The sequence below is a fragment of the Heterodontus francisci genome, chromosome 6 (genome assembly GCF_036365525.1).
Source record: "Heterodontus francisci isolate sHetFra1 chromosome 6, sHetFra1.hap1, whole genome shotgun sequence".
NCBI classification, from domain to species: domain Eukaryota; kingdom Metazoa; phylum Chordata; class Chondrichthyes; order Heterodontiformes; family Heterodontidae; genus Heterodontus; species Heterodontus francisci.
In genome coordinates this window covers 68,702,678-68,718,867 of record NC_090376.1, presented here as the reverse complement: position 1 = coordinate 68,718,867, position 16,190 = coordinate 68,702,678, and the positions used below count along the sequence as shown (strand labels likewise).

Here is a 16,190-nt window from a genome sequence, read left to right as displayed (position 1 = left end):
ATCTTTTGAACACCATATTTCTCAATTCACCTTATTTAGCCTGTGATATAAAAGCAAGTAATTACATGGAGACTACAGTAGGTCATGTGCTTGTGGTAATTTCAACTGCAGGTATATCCAATGTTCATTTGTAGTGTGCTAAAATACACACAAATGCATTTTTTTGCTGTGGAAAACATTGGCATTTCTGAAGGAGAATACGAACTCTGAAGATGGTATTTATTTCCAAGAGGGATTGTGTGTGCTGTCTTTTTCCCCTTCCCATTGGACTTCTGCTTTCGGAGTAAAATTATGCCATATGTCCTTGTTACAAGTTACAATTGGCTTTTGATTTTTGTACAATTGGATGGTAATACATAGTGAGTACTGCACCTGAATGACAGAGTTTAAGCCCCCCAGGTACTGAAATGAATCAACAATTGTGACAAATGTTCCCTGTATCTCTGTTAATCCCTTGAGCCATACAAAACCATAATACCCACCACCATATCCTACTGATTAACCTATTGTTCAAAAAGATGATGCAGTAGATCCCCAAATGAATCCACCAACAAGACATTATTTTCTAGGAAAAGGCACACCACAATTCTTCCCAGAATGCCCAGAGGATATAAGTCACAACTGCTCCCGTGACAACCAGCACATTGCTGATAAAGATTTGAATAGGATGGGTGACAGTGGAGGATGAATTTACCCCTCATCTTTTCAGACATGGATCTATCCCTATACAGATCCTGCTGCTGAAATAGATAGCCTGAGGAAGAAAGGTCCATGTACTTTCATAGTTTTCAGTTTCTGTATGAGGCCTGCATTAGTATGAAGTAGAAAGATGTACAAAAATCAATGTGAGTGGGCATCCCCTGAGCCTCCTAACACTCTGTAATCTTTTGTAAAGCCACAATATTCTGTACACCTTTCTCATGAGAGTAAATTGCAGCTTGTTCCTTTCTGATTACGCGGATTCCAAAGCATCCAAAATGCATGCCATGAAAGACTGAAGAATCCTTTAAAGAGCCACTGATATCAGCAATATTGGTAACCTTTGGTCTCACTAGAATCATCTCGTGCATAGAAACCACAACTACGTTTTGGAACACTGAGTGCACGTGTGCCTCGAATGGAATTCTTTTCAGCAACCTAAGGAGAGTCAGCTCCAAGGTAGCGTTCTCCAAGACCATTGTACCTTCTTGTCTAAAAAAGCATTGTCTCCTTAATTGTGCATTTTACATGTGCATCATCACCTGCAATGCATTTTACATTAATCTCTGCTATATGTCTCCCTTTGATAAATTTTGCATCACTTAGTCTGTCCAGTGCAATTTACGTCAGTTTTGACAGCATTATATAACTGCCTGTAGGTTTGTTATAGTTGAATGTCACCGGCTGCCATTTCATCCCAGGTTATCTGATAGTATGAATGTATAAAGTCTATATACCACATTAGTATATATTTGATATTTGTAATTCATAAATCTGTAGCACTGTGTTAAGAACAATCTTTCATCTCTTTCTTGCTGTTGGGCACTAATCACAGACCTGTGCAGGACCCACATACATGAAAGCTCCATAGGAACATAAGAGCAGGAGGAGACCATTTAGCCCTTTGAGCCTGTTCCGCCACTCAGTGAGATCGTGGCTTATTTGAAATCCAACTCCATATACCCGTGTTTGCCCCATATCCCTTAAAACCTTTGGTTAATAAGAAAAATTAAATCTGAGATTGATAGTTTTAATAATAGATCTCGCGTCAGTTGCTGTTTGCGAGAGAGTGTTCCATACTTCTACCACCCGTTGTGTGTAGAAGTGTTTCCTAATTTCACTTCTGAAAGGTCTGCCTCTAATTTGTACACTCTGCTTCCTGTTCTTAAACTCCCCAACCAGCGGAAATAGGTTCTGTATACCGACCCAATCTGTTCCCTGTACTATTTTGAAAACTGCAATCAAATTATTCCTTAACCTTGTAAATTCCAGGGAATGCAATGTTAGCTTGTGTATCCTCCCCTCGTAATTTAAACCCTTGGAGTCCAGGTATCTTCCTGTAAATCCACGCTGCATGTCCTCCAAGGCCAATATATCCTTCCTGAGGTGTGGTGCCCGGAATTGCTGTCAGTACCCTAGGTGTGGTCTAACCAGGGCATTAAATAGCTGAAGGATTATTTCTACCCCCTTAAATTCTACTCCTCTAGATATAAAGACCAAAGTTGCATTGGCTTTTTTGGTAATTTTATGTATCTGTTCATGACATTTTAATCTGTATAAATGGGTCGCTAAGTCTCTTTGGACTTCCATTGTTTCTAGCTTTTCACCATTTGAAAAATACCCTGTTCTATTCTTTTTAGGTTCAAAGTGGATGATCTCACATTTGACTACATTGAAATACTTTTGCTAAGTTCTGCCACGTCACTAAATCTACAAATATCCCCTTGTCTTTTTATGTTTCAATTTACACTGCTGACACTGTTGCCTATCTTTGTCATCGGCTTTCTATTCCATCATCTAAGTTAATAAATAGTGAATTGTTGAGACCCCAACACAGATTTTTGCGGCACACTGCTGGTCTCATCCTGCCAATTAGAGTGCCTGCCCATTATCCCTACTCTCTGTCTCTTGCCACTCAGCTACCTTCTTAGCCAGATCAATAATTTGCCTTCAATTCCATGAGCTTCAAGTTTAATTAACTGTCTTTTATGAAGGACTTTATCAGATGTTCTCTGGAAGTTCATATAAATAATATTCATAGACATTGGGGCAAAAATGGGAACAGGTTACTGAGTTGGATGATCAGCCATGATTATACTGAATGGCGGAGCAGGCTCCAAGGGCCGAAAGGCCTACTCCTCCTATTTTCTATGTTTCTATTCTCCTGTCTGCTGCTTTGGTTGCCTCGTCACAATATTCAATCAGGTTTGTCAGGCACAACCTACCCTTTACAAATCCATGCTGGCTCTCTGATCAGCTGAAAATTTTCAGTGTGTTACATCACTCTGTCCGTAATTATAGGCTATTGTAATTTCCCAACAACAGTTCTGCTAACTGGTCTATAATTCCCTGGATTCCCTCTGTCACCTATCTTAAGTACTGGAGTGATATTTTCAATTTTCCAAACTAAAGGAATGCTTCTTGAATTGAGAGAACTTCTGAAGATTGTAGTTAGGGCATCTGCAATGTTCTCACTCACTTCCTTTAGGATCCTGGGATGGAAGCCATCTGATCCTGGGGATTGTCACTCTTTGGTGCCATTATTTTCTTAATTTCTGTTTTGCTTACATTTATTTTGGAGAATCGCTGTCCCAGTTCAGTATTCGTTTTGTTGGGATTCCAGCATGCTGGGTTCTTTGTCTACTGTACATATAGATGCAAAGTAATTATTCAACATGTCCACTATTTCCTTATTTTCATTGACAGCATCATTGTTACCAGTTTTCTGGGGGCCCACATTGACCACCTTTTTCCGAATATCTTTGTACCTTTTTGTTAATTTTGATATCCCTTGCAACTTTCTTTTCATGCTCCCTTTTTGTAGCTCCTACCATCTGTTTTGTCATCCTTTGCTGTTCTTTGTATCTTTCCCATTTGCCAGAATGTCTGCTTTTTTGCACTTTTGTACGCTTTTTTTCTTCAGTTTTATGTTTCTACTTTTGGTTGTCCATGACTGCCTTTTTTTGGTAAGTGGAGCTCTTCTACCTCCCTCAGGGGTACAGTCTGATTCAGTAGTACATTAAATTCTTTTTTGACCACGCCCACTGATCATCTGTCATTTTACCAGGTTTTGACAGATATGCCCAGTTTACCATGGGTGGTCTTTGTCTCTGCGTTGAAGTCAACCTTTCCCTAAAATCTTAGTAGCTGTTTTGTGTTTATCCCTTTCAAACGCCTGAATTCATCATATTGTAATCACTATTGTTACGACCAAGGCGGGAGGAGTGCACTATTCTAGTTCTACTTCTCCACGAGTCAACATATATTTAAATTTTTTACCACTTACCGGTACAGTCAATCATAGACTCTATTTTTATCCCAGAATAAAACTCACCAACCAGCTTTCTTTAATAAATTTATAATTTTGTTGTTTCTTATAGAACAAGTCTTAACCAGTAATCAAGTAAAGCATAAACACACAGATTGAAATATTAAAGTTCCCCTTTTACCTTAGCCCCTCATACTCTCACTCATATACACAGGTTAACTGGGGGAAAAAAAAGGGGGATTTTTGTTTTTAGAGCTCTATTATAGACAAAAAATACTTGGGCTGAATACTTGCTCATTCTTGAAACAGCAGATGAGATATGTTGCATTCTAAAACTGGCATGCAGTCTGGCCACCGAGTACGCATTGACGGGTCACTGGGATCTTTTCGAACAGTTCTTTTCAGGCGCCATGGTGTGCCTTCTGTCAGTCCTTCCAACAGTCTTTATCCTTATCCTAACCAGTAGAAAGTATATTGTAACCTGTTGGATAGGATCAGTGCCTGCAGATCATCCTCCTCTATCTCACCAGCGTTCCTCTTACTCTGCGCACTGTGAATCACTCCAACCACAGTCTGAACCTGCACCTCCACCAGGTATGACCGAAATCTGGAGCAAACTACTCAGATACTTCTCCCCTTCCATTATGTGTTGGAGGAGTGCCTGCAGTTTAATGACTCTGAACTGGAGAGATTTGAGAAGGAGACATCGACTGCAGATGTGTTTGTTTGGGACAGTCTTGCTGTCTGCAAACTCCTACAGTCCAGGCGCATAACCTGCTCTGTCGTGTATTAGTCTAGATTTTTTATGCTTACTTCTTAGCTTGTAAGTTTTTCTTTTTCTACACACTGACTTGCACTAAACACAAACACTGGACAAAAATTTTAAATACTCTGCCTCAGGCTTACATGAGTCACTTAGAGTGTTGGAGGCAAGAAGCAACACCACCTTTCCAATCTGCACCAAATTACCAACTTCTGCACTCTATTTACAATAGACTCCTTTTACAACTATTTTGTGCATCATCCAGTAATGTTTATACACCTTTTTGAGCCACACCCAAGTTACAAGTGTTCACTCAGCTTCCTGCTCACAGTAATTAGCACTTATTCATGCAACCACTTTCAGCTTAATGACAGTAAACTGCAACCGATGGGCAGTGTCTGTTAACTAGCTTCCGGTTTCTCTTACAGTTTTAAAAGTTCTAATTTAAATACAAATTTAAAACTAACTCTCAGTTTGAGATATACTCATCAATATCACCAGAAAATTCCCATTCACTCCAAACCAACTTTTGCGATCCTTATATGACCTCTCTGTGCGACCACCATGAATGTTTGCAAGTTCCATACTTGCACAGAGGAAAATTGCGGGGCATTCTGGGAAAACATCTAAAGACAGACTAGAGGCAGAGTGGGAGATTTTTATTTTTATCGGTCACTGTTGGCTGAGTGAAACACTAACAGTTGGAATGTATGTAGTCCAAGGGTCAACCTGGAAAATTCTTGTTCTGTATGGATCAGTTGCACAGCAGGAAGTGTATTTATGCACTGAAACTTCCAAATATTAAATTGCCATTCACAAAACCACTAATTTTGGTTCTGCTACTTAAGTAATTATTTTTGGAGTAACTTCATCTTGAGATTACAACCAAATTTGATATGTCTGCTCACTAGAACTAGAGGTCACTGATTCATTTTTGTGAATTGCAGTAAGGATAAATTCCAAGAAAATGCCTACATTTTCAGTTTTGCATTTTCATAATCAGGAGCCAGTTGTTGGTTATTGCCCATATGTTTGTGAATATGCAAAATTGTGAAAACTTCCCATGTGCACAAGCATTTTCTTTTCTGTGGATGGCAATTCACTGAAAATTTTAATCTTTGTAACTAATGCCTTCATGTTGTTAAATATAGAAGTAAGAGGAAAATGCATTCATTTGGAAGGACTTTGTATCTGGGTTGCATTTTTGACATTTTTAGAATTTACTCAAAAACCTGACAGTCCAGTTTGTACTTGACAGGAGGCAATCCAAAGAAATGTGTTCACATAGCTGCAGCAGGCAGCTACTTGTGCCTTATTATTGATAATTCTGACTGGAATTTCTGATGTTGAATTTGACCAGGTCAGCACCTCATTCTACATGCAGTACAGGGGTGATGAGCAGCTATACCTGCCTGTGAGCCATTTCCACTGAGTATGGGAACTTGACAAGTTTGTGCCATCGTTTTTTGTCCTGGCTCATGGTCTGTGATTGAAGAACTGATTTTTACTGCTAGGAGCTTAGTTATTCCAGTATGATTTTCCTCATGAGTGCAGATTTGTAAAACTATTTGCTAGGATTGGTAGTTTATTGGAATAACTTGCTTAATCAAGTGTAAAACTATTATTTCTATCAGTTGAAGATCTATTAACCCCTCATAGACAATGTGTGGCACACATGCTAGGTGAGGATAGAGTCAGACCCTGATGTGATAACCTCCATAGTGTCATAACTTGCTGATACATTTTGCCTAGACTCTCACTCGAAGAATGGCCACTTGAACAAGCTACCAGAGGGTTGCTGAGAGCTGTAGAACTATTCTGTTTTGGGAAAGGAGGAAAGTACAATAGAGAAAATTATAAATAACCATTCAGTTGTTACTCATGGTTCACTAAAATAGAGTATGGCATCAAGGAGCCCTATCAAAACTGGAGTCAATAGGAATCGGAGGGAAATTGTCCGCTGGTTGGAGTCATACCTAGCACAAAGGAAGATGGCTGTGGTTGTCGGAGGCCAGTATTCTCAGTCTCAGAAAATCATTGCAGGAGATCCTCAGGGTAGTGTCCTAGGCCCAATCATCTTCAGCTGCTTCATCAACGACCTTCCCTCCATCATAAGGTCAGAAGTAGGGGTGTTTGCTGATGATTGCAATGTTTAGCACCACTCACAATTCCTCAGATACTGAAGTAGCCCATGTCCATATGCAGGAAGACCTGGGCAACATCCAGGCTTGGGCTAATAAGTGGCAAGTAACATTCGTGCCACACACATGTTGGGCAGTGACCATCTCCAACAAGAGAGAATCTAACCATCTCCACTTGATGTTCAATGGCGTTACCATTGCTGAATCCCCCACTATCAACATCCTGGGGGTTACCATTGACCAGAAACTGAACTGGACCAGCCACATAAATGCAGTGGCTGCAAGAGCTAGTCAGAGGCTAGGAATTCTGTGGCGAGAAACCCGCCTCCTGTCTCCCCGATGCCTGTCCACCATCTACAAGGCAAAAGTCTGGAGTGAGATGGCATACTGTCCACCTTCCTGGTTGGGTTCAGCTCCAACAACACTGAAGAATCTCGTACCATCCAGAACAAAACAGACTGCTGGATTGGCACCCTATCCACCACCTTCGACATGCACTACCTTTGCCACCGTTGCACTGCAGTGGCAGTGTTACAATCTACAAGATGCACTGCAGCAGCTTATCAAAGATTCTTTGACAGCACCTTCCAACCTCGCAACCTCTACCACCTAGAAGGACAAGGGCAGCAGATGCATGGGGACACCACTATCTGCAAGTTCCCCAAGCCACACTCCATCCTGACTTGGAACTACATTGCTGTTCCTTCACTATTGCAGGGTCAAAATTCTGGAACTCCCTCTGAACAGCGCTATTGGTGTACCTACACCCCAAGGACAGCAGCTGTCACCTTCCACCACCTTCTCGAGGGCAATTGGGGATAGGCAATGAATGCTGGCTTAGCCATTGACACCCTCATCCCATGAATGAATTTAAAAAAATCTATCTCTGATAGTGTCTGGTTTCTTAGTGTTGACCTGACTTATTTATCAGTACTTGTGCTTTTTTTAAAAAAATGCATCAAATAATAACGTGAATTGAGTTTCATATTTCTTTCTTCTTGAGCAGTGAAATGATGCTTGAATTCCATGAATATAATGTTGCAAAGTGAAATATTTTGAAAGTCTTATTCCTGACGCTGCTGAACTATTCAAAAAAAAAATTCTCCAACAGTATAAGCATGGAATTAGTCCTCACTTTGTTATTTTATTTCTCTGTGTGATAGTTTGCAGCATCATTTTGGCCATATGTAGGTGTGCGCACAGCAAACCTGGCTTTGATCCAGGTTAAAAAGATAGCATACTTCTGAATACAATTTCTGTGTAACTATGCTTTAGAAATGATTGCAGACTGTTAAATGTATAAGCAAACCTTTGTGTGCTGTTTTTGATAGTATCATCTGCAGCCCACATTATGTTGCTTTTTATTGGACATGCAAACAGTTTTCAAGGTCGTCTGTCCATCTGTTCTTAAATTACTGTCAGTTTTCAGGAAATTGTAGCTTTCACTTTTTAGAAACATTTGTATGTCTTCCATCTTTTTGTTGATTCTGTGGTTACATTTTCACCCCTTAATGTCCTGGCCTTTTTAATTAATCACTTGTGTAATGCTATATTCAAGTCTTTATTCATGGGCAGCACCTTTTATTCATTTTGAAAGAATTACTTTAATAAATTGAACAATAGGATTGGTGTGCATATTTTTTCCTGTTTGACTTTGTTTACCTGTATTTTTGGGCTGTTGTACTCCTTGTTAATTGAATTAGTTATTTTAAACTTAATACATTTGTTGCTATTTTTTGTATTCTGAAAACCTACAACAAATATCAAGACCAAAAGAATGTGCATGCATGTATTGTAATTTCATGTTCATTATCAATAACAAACAGTTTTATTCTTTCAATTGAGTTTTGTGCCCTTCTGGAACAATAAGCGGTGTATGCTGCTCAGAGGTTGCAAGTCTGCATTTAAGCACTGTTCTTTTGGAGCTGTAGCACTAAAACAAAAGTCTTATATTTCAGAACAAGGAGTGGTTCTGCAACGGTTCCTCACTGTTCCTGTGAGGTATAACTAACCCCCATTGCAGTTGCAGTGAAAATTCATATAGCAGAGCAACACGCTGTTTTTAAGCTGAAATGTGCAGCTCTCTCTGTTTTCCAGCAGCTGAGGAAGATCCATACTGGTCAGCAAGCTCAAAGTTGTTCCACTGAATCTTTTAAGCCACTCAGCCAGCCTGTTTATGATAGAACACATATTGTCTCTATTGATATTGGGGCCTGTACTCTCAGAATCTGCCTCCTTTAGTAAGGCTTGGATTCTACAAAACGCAAATGTGGTAAAGTAAACATTCTTGTCAATAGGGAAAAAACAAATTAAATGGTGGGTACAGTAGAACTTGGACAGAAAATTAAAAAAGGTAAATGACTGACAAGAGTTTTTGAATTTTACTTCAGTGAAGAAAGACCAAAATAATTTGAATTGACTAATATAAGCATGCTCAAGTGAAGATACAACATTGAAAATAATACCTTGTTTTGTTTATAAAGTCTTTAATATTATATATGTTTAGTACATATATGAAACTAAACACTCATCTGTTGTGTTCCTATCCCAATTATCAACTAACTATTAATATAGAAACAGTGGTACAACGTTGCTAATTAAGCTTTTTAAAGAAGGAAAAAGGTCATTTATAAGGAGAGCGATTAATACCTTCCCAACACACAACTGTTTCAACATTTAAGTAAAATGCTTACCTTCATTCATTTCTGTTTAAACTGTGGTGGAACAAATTATTTAAATCACTTCTAAAACAACTTTCTATTTTTATGTAGATTTGGATTATAAAAAAACTTAAAAGACAGATGGGTCCTTGGTTTAATGTCTCATCCAAAAATCGGTACTGTTCTTCCTCCAGAACTACAGTAGAATATTAACCTAGATTATGTGATCAAATCCTGGAATGGGGCTTGACTCTCAACCTTCTGGCTCAAGAGGCAAGCGTGCAACCAACTGAGTAAAACTGACACTTTTCATTGCCGTTTAGCTAAATTAGATAGTACAGAACTTGAAAGCTATAAAATTAAAGCTTTAACAGCAGCTGAGGAAATATATCGTGTGGGCTAATTCCTTATGCAATGAGACCTGCTCTCTCTTCATTGGAGGCCTTGCCCCATATGCACTACCATATGCTGCACTATCAGAACAGATCCATTCACATATGATCCTGTTTAAAAGATGGATAAGCTGTTTTCTTTTAAAGAAGTATCCTGTTTTCAAAGTCATTTTTGGTTCTAAATCTTTAAATCTAAACAGAGCTGGGCCGATTTCCTTGCGGGGCAATTTGCTAGTGTTACTGGAGAGGATTTAAACTAACTTGGCAGGGGTGTGGGAACAAGGAGGAAATATCAGGAATACAATGGTACACAGAATAATGGGAGACACAGATAGCACTACAGTAGCAAATAGTAAGTTGTTAGGTGTGTCGAGAGTAAGGGAGTAAGTAATAAAGTCTAAGTTAGTGTTGCTGTGCATGTATGTGAATGCGTGGAGTGTGGTAAATAAGATTGCTGAATTACAGGTGCAGATTGCCATGTGAAAAGACGATGTGTCGATAACAGAGACCTGGCTCAAAAAAGGGCAGGATTGGCTATTAAATATTCCTGGATACAAGGTCTTCCAGGAAAGATAGGGAAGTAAGAAAAGGGGGAGGGCTGGCAGTAGTGATTAAGGAGAACATTGCATTGCTGGAGAGAGAGGATGTCCCAGAAGGACCAAGGACAGAATCTATTTGGCTAGAGCTAAGGAACAAAAACAGGTGAAATTATATTGTTTGCTGTAGTCTATAGGCCACCAACTAGTGGGAAAGATGTAGATGAACAAATCTGCAAGGAAATTACAGAGAGGTGCAAGAATTATCGAGTAATTATAATGGGGGACTTTAATTATCTGAATATAGACTGAGATAGTAGTAGTGTAAAGGGCAGAGAGGGGCAACAGTTCCTAGAGTGTGTTCAGGAAAATTTTCTACAGTGTTTCCAGTCGAGCAAGAAACGAGGCACTGCTAGACCTGGTTCTTGGGAATGAGGCGGGCCAAGTGGATCAGATATCAGTAGGAGAGCATTTAGGTGACAGTGGCCATTGTATCATAAGCTTTAGATTAGCGATGGAAAAGGATGAGTGAGAAAAATTCCAAGAGGGGGACCCGCCATCCGTGGTTAACTAAAACGGTTAAAGATCGTATCAAACTTAAATAAAAAGCATATAATTGTGCAAAGGTGGGTGGCAGGTCAGAAGATTGGAAAGAATATAAAAAACAGCCAAGATTGATAAGGAAGGTAAAATTAGAGTATGAGAGAAAGCTAGCTAGAAATATAAAGACAGATAGTAAGAATTTCTATAGATATATAAAAAAGAGTTAACATAGTGAACGTTGGTCCTATGGAAAGTGAGTCTGGTGAATTAATAATGGATAATAAGGAGATGGCAGATGAATTGAACAGGTATTTTGCATCAATCTTCACTATAGAGGATACAAGTAACATCCCAGAATTAGCTGTAAGTCAGGAAATGGAAGGGAAGGAGGAACTCAAGAAAATTACTATCACTGGGGAAGTGGTACTGAACAAATTGTTGGAGCTGTGGGCTGACAAGTCCTTGGGCCCTGATGGACTACATTTCTAAGGTATTAAAAGAAATGGCTAGTGAGATAGTTGATGTGTTAGTTTTAATTTTTCAAAATTCCCTAGATTCAGGGAAGGTTCCACTAGACTGGAAAATAGCGAATGTAACTCCTTTATTCAAAAAGGAAGGGAGACAGAAAGCAGGAAACCACAGGCCAGTTAGCTTAACATCTGTCTTAGGGTAAACGTTGGAAGCTATTATTAAAGACGTTAAGGCAGGGCATTTAGAAAAATTTAAGGTAATCAGGCAGAGTCAACAAGGTTTTGTTAAATGGAAATTATGTTTAACCAATTTATTGGAGTTCTTTGAGGAAGTAACATGTGCTGTGTTTAAAGGGGAACTGGTGGATGGATTTCCAGAAGGCATTTGATAAGGTGCCACATCAAACATTATTGCAAAAAATAAAAGCTCATGGTGTAGGGGCTAACATATTGACATGGGTAGAAGATCGGCTAGCTAACAGGAAACAGTAGGCATAAATGGGTCATTTTCTGGTTGGCAAGATGTAATGAGTGGTGTGCCACAGGGATCTGTGCTGGGGCCTCAACTTTTTACAATTTTATATCAGTGACTTTGATGAAGGGACCGAAGGTATGGATGCTAAAATTGCTGATGACACAAAGATAGGTAGGAAAGTAGGTTGTGAAGAGGACATAAGGAGGCTACAAGGGGATATAGATAGGTTAAGTGAGTGGGCAAATATCTGGTATAATGTGGGAAAATGCAAAGTTGTCCATTTTGGCAGGAAGAATAACAAAGAAGCATATTATCTAAATGGTAAGAGGATGCAGAGAGATCTGGGTATTCTAGTGCATGAATCGCAAAAGGTTAGTATGCAGGTACAACATTTAATTAGGAAAGCTAATAGAATGTTGTTATTTATCGCAAGGGGAATTGAATGCAAAAATAGGGAGATTATGCTTCAGCCATACAGGGCATTGGTGAGACCACATCGGGAGCACTGAGTACAGTATTGGTCGTCTTATTTAAGGAAGAATGTAAATGCATTGGAAGCAGTTCAAAGGAGGTTTACTAGACTGATAGCTGGAATGGGTGGGTTATCTCATAAGGAAAGATTGGACAGGCTAGGCTTGTATCCGCTGGAATTTAGAAGAGTGAGAGGCGACTTGATTGAAACATATAAGATCCGGAGGGGTCTTGACAGGGTGGATGTGGAAAAGATGCTTCCCCTTGTGGGAGAATTTAGAACTAGGGTTCACTATTTAAAAATAAGGGGTCGCCCATTTAAGACAGATGAGGAGAAATTTTTTCTGAGGGTTGAGAGTCTTTGGATATCTCTTCCTCAAAAGACAGTGGAAGCAGAGTCTTTGAATATGTTTAAGGTAGAGGTAGATAGATTCTTGTTGAGCAAAGGGGTGAAAGGTTATCGGGGGTAGCTGATAATGTGGAGAGATCAGTTCAGCCATGAACTTATTGAATGGCGGTGCAGGCTCAAGGGGCCACATGGCCTACTTCTGCTCCTAATTCATATATTCATATGTTCGTAAGGACAAGGAACAATCCAGAGTAAGAATAATTAACTCGGGAAGCCATGTTCAGTCAGGTAAGAATGGATCCGGGCCAGATGCATTGGAATCAAAGGTTGGAAGAGAAACAGTATCTCAACACTGGGTTGCCTTTAAAGAAGAGAGAGTTCGGGCATAGTCAAGGTATATTCCCAAGAAAGGGAAAGTTAGGGTAAACAAATCCAGAGCTCCCCAGATGACAAAAGCGATGGAGATTAAGATGAAGAAGAAAAAGTGTGCTTGTGATAGATGTCAGGTGGATCATACAAGTGAGAAGCAGGCAGAATATGGAAGGTTCAGAGGGGTAGTGAAAAAGCAAATAAGCAGTGAGGGAGTGTGAAAACAGACTGGCAGCTAATGTAAAAGGGAATCCAGAAGTCTCCTATAGGTATATAAATAGTGAAAGGATGGTGAAAAGAGTAGTGGGGCTGATTTGAGACCAAAAAGGTGATTTGCATATGGAGGCAGAGGGCATAGCTAAGGTATTAAATGAATACTTTGCATCTGTCTTTACCAAGGAGGAAGATGCTGCGCAGGTCATGGTGAAAGGAGGTAATTCATACACTTGAAGGGTTTAAAATTGCTAAAGAGTAGGCATTGGATAGGCTTAAAGTTGATGAGGCACCAGGATTGGATGAGATACATCCTAGGGTACTGAGGAACTGAGAATGGAAATTATGGAGGAACTGGCCATAATTTTCCATTCTTTCTTAGCCTCTGGTGTGGTGCTAGAGGGCTGGAGAATTGCAAATGTTACACCCTTGTTCAAAAAAAGATGGAAAGATAAGCCCAGCAACTACAGGACAGTCAGTTTAACCTCAGTGGTGGGGAAACTTCTTGAAATGGTACTGCGGGACAAAATTAGTAGTCACTTGGACAAATGCAGTTTAATTAAGGAAAGTCAGCATGGATTTGTTAAGGGAAAATCATGTTTAACTAACTTGCTGGAGCTTTTTGATGGTAACAGAGGGGATTGATGAAGGTAATGCAGTTGATGTGGTGTACATGATTTTCCAAAAGGCATTTGATAAAGTGCCACACAACAGACTTGTGAGCAAAGTTATAGCTCATGGAATAAATGGGAGAGTAGAAACACGGATACAAAATTGTCTGAGTGACAGGAAACAGAGTAGTTGTTAATGGTTTTTTTTGGACTGGAGGAAGGTTTGTAGTGGAGTTCCCCAGGGGTCAGCATTAGGACCATTGCTCTCGCTGATGTATATTAATGACCTGGTATACAGGGCACAATTTCCAAATTTGCAAATGATATGAAACTTGGAAACATTGTGAACGGTGAGGAGGATAATGTAGAACTTCAAAAGGACAGTGTGGAGTTTGCAAGTTCTCCCTGTGTCTGCGTGGGTTTCCTCCGGGTGCTCCGGTTTCCTCCCACATGCCAAAGACTTGCAGGTTGATAGGTAAATTGGCCATTATAAATTGCCCCTAGTGTAGGTAGTTGGTAGGGAAATATAGGGACAGGTGGGGATGTGGTAGGAATATGGAATTAGTGTAGGATTGTGGGTGGTTGATGGTCGGCACAAACTCGGTGGGCCGAAGGGCCTGTTTCAGTGCTGTATCTCTAAATAAAAAATAAATAAATAGGTTGGTGGAATGGGTCGACAGGTGGCAGGTGAAATTTAATGCAGAGAAGTGTGAAGTGATGCATTTTGATCGGGAGAATGCGGGGAGACAATATAAAATATAAGGTACAACTCTAAACGGGGTGCAGGAGAAGAGGGACCTGGGTGTATATGTGCATAAGTCATTGAAGGTGGCAGGACAGGTTGAGAGAGCAGATAACAAAGTGTACAGCATCCTAGGATTTATTAATGGGCATAGCGTACAAAAGCTATGTTGAACTTGTATAGAACACTGGTTTGGCCTTAACTGTAGTATTGTGTCTAGTTCTTGGCAGCGCACTTAAGGAAAAATGTGAAGGCATTAGAGAGAGTGCAGAAAAGATAAATGACAATGGTTCCAGGTATGAAGAACTTTAGTTACGTGGTTAGATTGGAGATTTTAGGACTATTTTCCTTGAAGAGAAGGTTGAGAGGAGATTTGATAGAGGTATTCAAAATTATGAGGAATCTGGACAGAGTAGATAGGGAAAAACTGTTTCCACTCATGGAAGGATCGCGAACAAGAGGGCACTGATTTAAAGTAATTGGCAAAGAAGCAATGGGTACATGAGGGAAAAATATTTCCACATTGTGAGTGGTTAGGATCTGAAATGCACTGCCTGAGAGTGTGGTGGAGGCAGATTCAAGTGGAGATTGGATTATTATCTGAAAAGGAAAAAATGTGCGGAGCTACGAGGAGAAGGCAAGGGAGTGCTCCTTTGAAGAGCAGCACAGACACGACGGGCTGAATGGCCTCCTCCTGTGCTATTTTGTGATTCATAATACAGAGAATATGTGACAATAAAACAGTGTTTGCCCCTTGAGTCTTCTCTGCCACACAGAGATCATGGTTGACTTTCAACCTTAACTTCACATTCCTGCTCGATCCCCATATCCCTTGATTCCATTAGATTCCTAGAATCTATCGGTTGCAGTTTTGAATATGCTCATTAACTGAGCATCCACAACCCTCTGGAGTAGAGAATTCCAAAGATTCACAACCCTCTGAAGAAATTTCTCATCAGTCCCAAATGGCCAGCCCCTTATCCTGAGACTGTGATCCCTCATTGTAGACTCTTCAGCCAGGGCAACAACCTGTCAGCATCGACCCTGTCAAGTCCTCCAAGAATCATGTATGTTTCAATGAGGTCACCCCTTATTCTTATAAACTCCAGAGAGTACAGGCCCATGCTACTAGATCTCTCCTCAGAAGACAGCCTTTTTGTCCCAGGAATCAATCTAGTGAACGTTCGTTAGACAGAATAATAAGGGAATGGTAGCTAAGTGGTAATGTTGCTGAACTGGTAATCCAGAGGCCCAGATTGATGCTCTGGAGACAAGGGTTCAAATCCCACCATGGCAGCTGGGGGAATTTAAATTCAGAAGAACCCATCTGGTTCACTAATGTCCTTTTAGGGAAGGAAATCTGCCGTCCTTAGCTGGTCTGGCCGGTGTGACACCAGACCCACACAATATGGTTGACTCTTAACAGCCTCACAAGCCACACAGTTGTATCAAACTGCTACAGAAAAGTTGAATAAAAATAAAACTAGA

General features: G+C 40.0%; 1 protein-coding gene across 5 annotated transcripts in view; it reads left to right on the top strand.

Annotated features, from left to right (window-relative positions):
- LOC137371369 (mitogen-activated protein kinase kinase kinase kinase 4) overlaps positions 1–16,190 on the top strand; it is a 386,728-nt gene that overhangs the window by 196,414 nt on the left and 174,124 nt on the right. The window lies entirely within an intron of this gene.